Below are 6,170 nucleotides of genomic sequence, written 5' to 3' on the forward strand. Positions count from 1 at the left end.
AAGGAGGTAGCTGTCACCGTGTACCACCGCCGGCCACCACAAGTGTGGCTGTGTGTATGTTATTTTGTGTGTGTGTGTGTGTTTATTTAGATATTGCGTTGTAAAATGTATTGTATGGCCAAATTATTCAATGAAAACAACCCGTCATCGCCATGGGGTGGTGGTTACCACCTCACACCTCCATTCTGCCGCCACCAGCCGCCACCTTGGGTGGCTGTGTGCCTTTGTGTGTAATTGTTATTTTGGGATGCTTGGACATATTTTTAGCAAAATCATAACCACCACCACGAGGTTGTGGCCGCCGCCGTGAGCCGCCATTGACCACCATTACCCGAGGTGGTAGTGGGTGGTGCCCGACTTAATTAATAGTTAATTAACCTAAAAGCTTAACAAATGGACTAATTGGTTGTGAATGGATTGGAAACCCTAATTAGGGTTTAGAAAACCCTAATTTCGTATATGTTAATTTGGAATTATCGGGACCCGCAAGTTTGGACCATTGGATTGGAATCATGAATTAATCCCGACCACATTGTATAATGATCTAGTAGAGTGAAGGACTTAATGGATTAAGTCCTTAATGGGTTAAGTAAGAAACACTTAACCCTAATCGTCATTTTATGTGAAAACCCTAATTTTGCTTAGGCTTTGAGTTGGGCCTTTCTATTGGGCTTTGGTGATTGGGCTATCAATGGGCCATCCAAGAACAATCATATGGACTAGAATATTTGAATGGACTTTAGGGTAAGGCCAATGTGAGGGGTTTGGGCCCAATTTGGAAAACTAGGCCATAGATGGGCCATAACTGGGCCTTGATGATTATGAGGTGTTGGACCGTTGGAATGCTAAATGTTTGGACTGGAATAAATGGTTGGGACTTAAGGTAAGAGTATGTAAAGGTTTGGGCCTAATTTGGAAAAATGGGCCATATTATGGGCTTTGGTTCATAGTTTGACTTTTGGGCCTTTGGATTAGGCCTTGGACTTGAATATAACTAAGTTAGGGGTAAAGTAATCTTTTACCCCAAGCATGGACTTATGGTTACATGTTGGAACCCAATTATTAATTGGGTGTCGTTTTGATGTTGACAGTTCGGGAATCTGTCAACCAACAGCTAGAGTTTATCTGCGGGACTTCAGCAGTGCGAGGTGAGTCTCCTCACCATACCAATGGGTCTAAGGCACCAAGGCCGGCCTATTTTATGATATGTGATACACTAGTTGATGTAGTGATATGTGGTATGCTAGTTGGTTATATGTTATAAGCTATGCTATTTGTTTATGTGATATTTGCATGAAAGAACATGGGGGAGCCCATGACACTTGGATGTAAGACCATGCGGGGGAGCCCATGGCTTTTCAAGTAGAGACCATGGGGGAGCCCATGATACTTGGATGTAAGACCATGTGGGGAGTCCATGACTTTCTTATTAAAGACCATGGGGGAGCTTGTCACACCCCCAAAACCGGAACGGCGGAACCGTTTGGGAGCGAAGGACGTCATGTACAGTATCACAACAATTGCATAATAGTAATCAAAGCAACAACAACCACTGTATTGATGATATAGTGTTTACATTTTTTTTGAATCACATATGATTGACTCCAAAAGTAAATAGCAAAACAAAGACTTGAAGCTACTATGCTCCGTCTTCTCGAAACCTGTACGTGTACTTGTCTACTAGTTTCCTAAGAATACAAGTGGTTTTGAAAGTGTCAACATTAAAGTTGGTGAGTTCATAAGCAATTTCTTTTAGAAAGTATGTTCATTGTTTCTTGAAAACCTTAGTGTGTTCCTCCAGAAAATCCTATATTTTCTTAGTAATGGATTAGTAAGTAATGCGACCCATACCAGTTCCTTCTACAATCACTTAGTGTATACAAGTTATATATAATTTAGATCGCACGGATAATTGAATGTGTGGTTCTGCCCTAAGCCCACAACCAAACAAGGAACATGAAGTAAGGCATAAATCACACATTCCACTACCTATCCGATCTTCATTGTATATAACCCTGGCGTATCCACTAGGTAATCACAGAGTTAACAGTAATGGTCCTTTTAGAAAGGTGATTTACATTGTACTAGAAAAGTAGCGTATTATAGTTGTATATGTATGCAACCCTTTTTGTATGTATAAGCGTAGTTAAACGTTCTTCCTGGAAAGTAAGTTATGTGTTAGAAAATAGTATATTGTACTTGTATGTATTGGTATGACCCATATCTATTACTCCTATGATTACTTAGTATATACGAGTTATATATAATTAAGATCGAACGAACAGTTGATTGAGGGATTCAGCCCTAAGCCCACAGCCAAACAAGGAACAGGAAATAAGGCGGAAAGCACGCATCCCATTGCATATTGGATATTATCTATATATATATATATATATATATATATATATATATATATATATATATATATATATATATATATATATATATATATATAACCCTGGCGTATAAACTAAGAAATCATAGAATTAGCAATAAGGGCCCTTTATGTTCTACTAGTTTGTAAAGCCTTGTTTTCTAGTTTTATTATTAACTAAAACCACTTGAAATTGCGTTTGTATTCATACACTAATTGTACTGTTAATACCAAATTGTGAGTCCTTATAACCATGCTAATATGATGGATGACCTAATACGATGTTCTTCAGGCGCCAGATTCGTTTATGACATTTGTCACCCTAGAACTTCCGTTCCAACTGTAGCTAACAGTCAAGGTGCGGGATTGTCAGTCACGTATAGATCTATACACAAACTCACGCTCTCCCTCCAGGAGACTCTGGTTAATAAGTCAGGAACTTTATTGGCACTTAGATAAGTACTTGAAGACATCTCTTACAAAGCTATATTGACGGTTACGTGTAGAATAGAGAAAAACCTTTTTATAATGATAAACAGTTTGTATTATCCTTTTCATAGTTAAAACCTTATTATATATGTTCCCTAAACTATACCTATTATAGTTTATGTATATGTTCTGTGTGTAATGAAAATCTTAGTAATTTAACAGTTTGTATAACAGCAATAAAATATTTGAGAAAGATACCCTTTTTACTTGACTTGTTACAAAAGGGTTAAAGTTTTATTTAAACAAGTTTTATACTCATACATATATAAGACATGTATAATTTTAGATTAAAAAGGCAGTCGGACAAGTGATTCTTCCCTAAGCCCACAACCAGATAAGGAACAGGAGTTAAGGCGGAAACACTTGTTCCTTGTCTGGTGTTTCCATTAAGGGTGGTCACTATTAAAAATTCATAAGTTTATTTTATATATACCTCTGTTATGAATTGTTTATAAACCCTTTAAAAGTCGGAACATGATACACACAAAACTAAGATAACTTATTACAAATAACACTCGACTTATAACCACTACTAAAAGACTTACCACAATTCCATCTTTTAACCCTTATGGCAGAAAGATGTCATCGAAGAAGTCAAACAGAAACAAAAACAACGCACCACCAACACCACCGCCAGCACCTTCACCACAGTACGATCCTGCTATCTTTCAGGCTGCTCTAACAAATGCAGTAACAGCCGTCATGACTCAAATCCACGCAAATGGTACCAATGGGAGCGGGTAGTGGTGCCAACAACTATAACCACGGAGAAAGCCACAGACACCCAAGGGAGTGTTAGTAAAAAGACTTCATGAATTGCAAACCCAAATCCTTTAATGGAAGAGGGGGATTCATTGCTCTAATGCAATGGTTTGAGAAAACGGAGTCGGTTTTTGAGATATGCGCATGCCCAGAAGGGAGCAAAGTGAAGTTTGTTGTCTGCACCCTCTCTGACTGGGCCCTTACATGGTGGAATGGCCATGTCAAGTCACTGACCCTTACGGTGGCTAACTTATTGGGCTGGGAGAATTTAAAAGCACTGATGATGGAAGATTACTACCCGAGGGGCGAAGTACAAAAGCTGGAGCAAGAGATTTGGAGCCTTACCATGGCAGGTTCGGACATAGTAGCCTACACTAATAGATTTGGTGATCTAGCGGCACTATGCCCCGGGATGGTTACCCCGGAGAGCAAGAAGATAGAGAGATACATCTGGGGATTATCTCCTCAGATCCAAGGAAATGTGATAGCTGCAAATCCACTTATTTTCAACAGTGTCAAACATTTTGGCGCAAACACTCGTGGACCATGGAGTTCACCAAGGCGTGATGGCCCCCGTTCCTGAGTCAACCAAAGGGAGTGACTATAAGCGAAAGTCTTGGAGCAAGAAAAAGGGACAGCTAACACAAGAGCCCTCGAAGAGACAACAGATTGTTGCGGTCCATGCTGCCACAACACCTACCACTCCAGCACCTGTCAGTCGATATGCTGGAACCCTCCCAAAGTGTAACAAGTGTAACTTCCATCACACTGGAGGTTACCGGGAGATGCATTGCTAGAATTGAAACATGAAGGGGCACACTGCCCGTTTCTGCAGGGCACCGACATGACCAATCTCCCAGGTCCCCAAGATTGGAGTAAGTCAGGCCTGTTACGGGTGTGGCGAGACTGTAGACTTCAAGAGGGATTGTCCAATAACAAAGAATGCTGGCGGAGATATAAGGGTGTTGATGATCACCGCAGGAGAGACTCTCCCGGAACCACCTGTGACTAACGGTACGCTTTCAAATAAAAATATTTAAAGCATAAATTTTTCTAAAAACTGGTGCCAATTAAAACACAATTATAAACTGCTTTCTCGCCTGAACAAATCACATCACCTTTATAAAAACTAAGGATTCTTGCAGGTGAGCTATGATGGCTTAGTGTAAACATTAGGGTCATATTTACGGACTTAGAATGCGTGATTCCGCCTTATTTCCTGTTCCTTGTCTGGTTGTGGATTTTGGGCAGACTCACTCAGTCGACGGTCCTCTCAATCTTAATTATACATGACTTGTATACACCAAGCGACTATAGAGGGACCTAGTAGGGATCATATTATGAAGTTTCATCACTAATTATTGGAGCACTCGTACTACTAGTACTCGTTAAATGCGGTACAAGATATTCGCAGTAGTAATAGCAGGATAAAACTGAAAGCACTAGAAAGTACACACAGAATGCATAATCGCTGTAACCAACACTTCTTCCAAATCGACTTAACACCTATTACAATGAGTAGTTCCGACGACGTCATCTGACATGGATTAGCTTGGTCCTCACCATACCAATTTCATGTACTACAAAAAGACCCTTCTCCCTATCCAACCGATTAACGAAACCCTCGTCACTCATAACGACAAACCCGACACAAACCTCAGAACCGTCTCTCGTTTCCAAACCCCGAAGTACTCGTGCGAGGGGTACCATATATTCCGAAACCTTCTAGAAGTATTCCCATCAGACCTTTCGGGAATACCAATCGTGGAGCAGATCAAGTTCAAGCACAAAGGCTAGGGACAAATACAGTTAACCTATCACTACCAAATGTATACGCGAGGGTGGTATATAATTAAGATTTTACGGACTTAGGATGTGTGTTTCCGCCTTACCTCCTGTTCCTTGTTTGGTTGTGGACTTAAGGCAGAGTCACCCATCCGACCGTCTTATCAATCTTAATCATATACGACCTGTGTACACAAGACGATGATAGATGGACCAGGTATGAGTCCTACCATGAAATTTAGGACAAAGCTGCCCAGGACTATGAATGGACATCCTACCATTCGGATGAACATAGGACATCCTACCGATCAAAACGGAAGATGCAATAGTGAAGATTCGCTGGAATGCCAAGCAAGGATCTGAATTCACATGAGGACGAGGAGATCAAAGGGAATAGAAGTACCCACCTCTTTCCCTAATTCATGAGTTACCAATCAGAGTTCTAATTTCGGGACGAAATTCCCTCTAACGGGGAGATAATGTCACCACTGGGAAATTTTATAAGTGAAACCACATTTCAATCATTGTTGCATTGTATCATCTAATAGCCTTAGGGGCATGTTTATAAGCTAGTAACTAAGCATGGATTAAAACCTAAGTTAATTTAGGTTAGTATAAATCAACATTTGGCATAAGGTTAAGCATAAAACCATACAGTAATACCCTAAATAGGTTTTTCGGTCAAAGGAATCTAGAACCAAGTTGATTTCAGTTTTTGGAATCAATATACAAAGTGGTTTTCGGTTGTATAATAAAGGTA

The sequence above is a fragment of the Lactuca virosa genome, chromosome 2 (genome assembly GCF_052849685.1).
Source record: "Lactuca virosa cultivar CGN04683 chromosome 2, Lactuca_virosa_CGN04683_v6, whole genome shotgun sequence".
Lineage (NCBI taxonomy): Eukaryota > Viridiplantae > Streptophyta > Magnoliopsida > Asterales > Asteraceae > Lactuca > Lactuca virosa.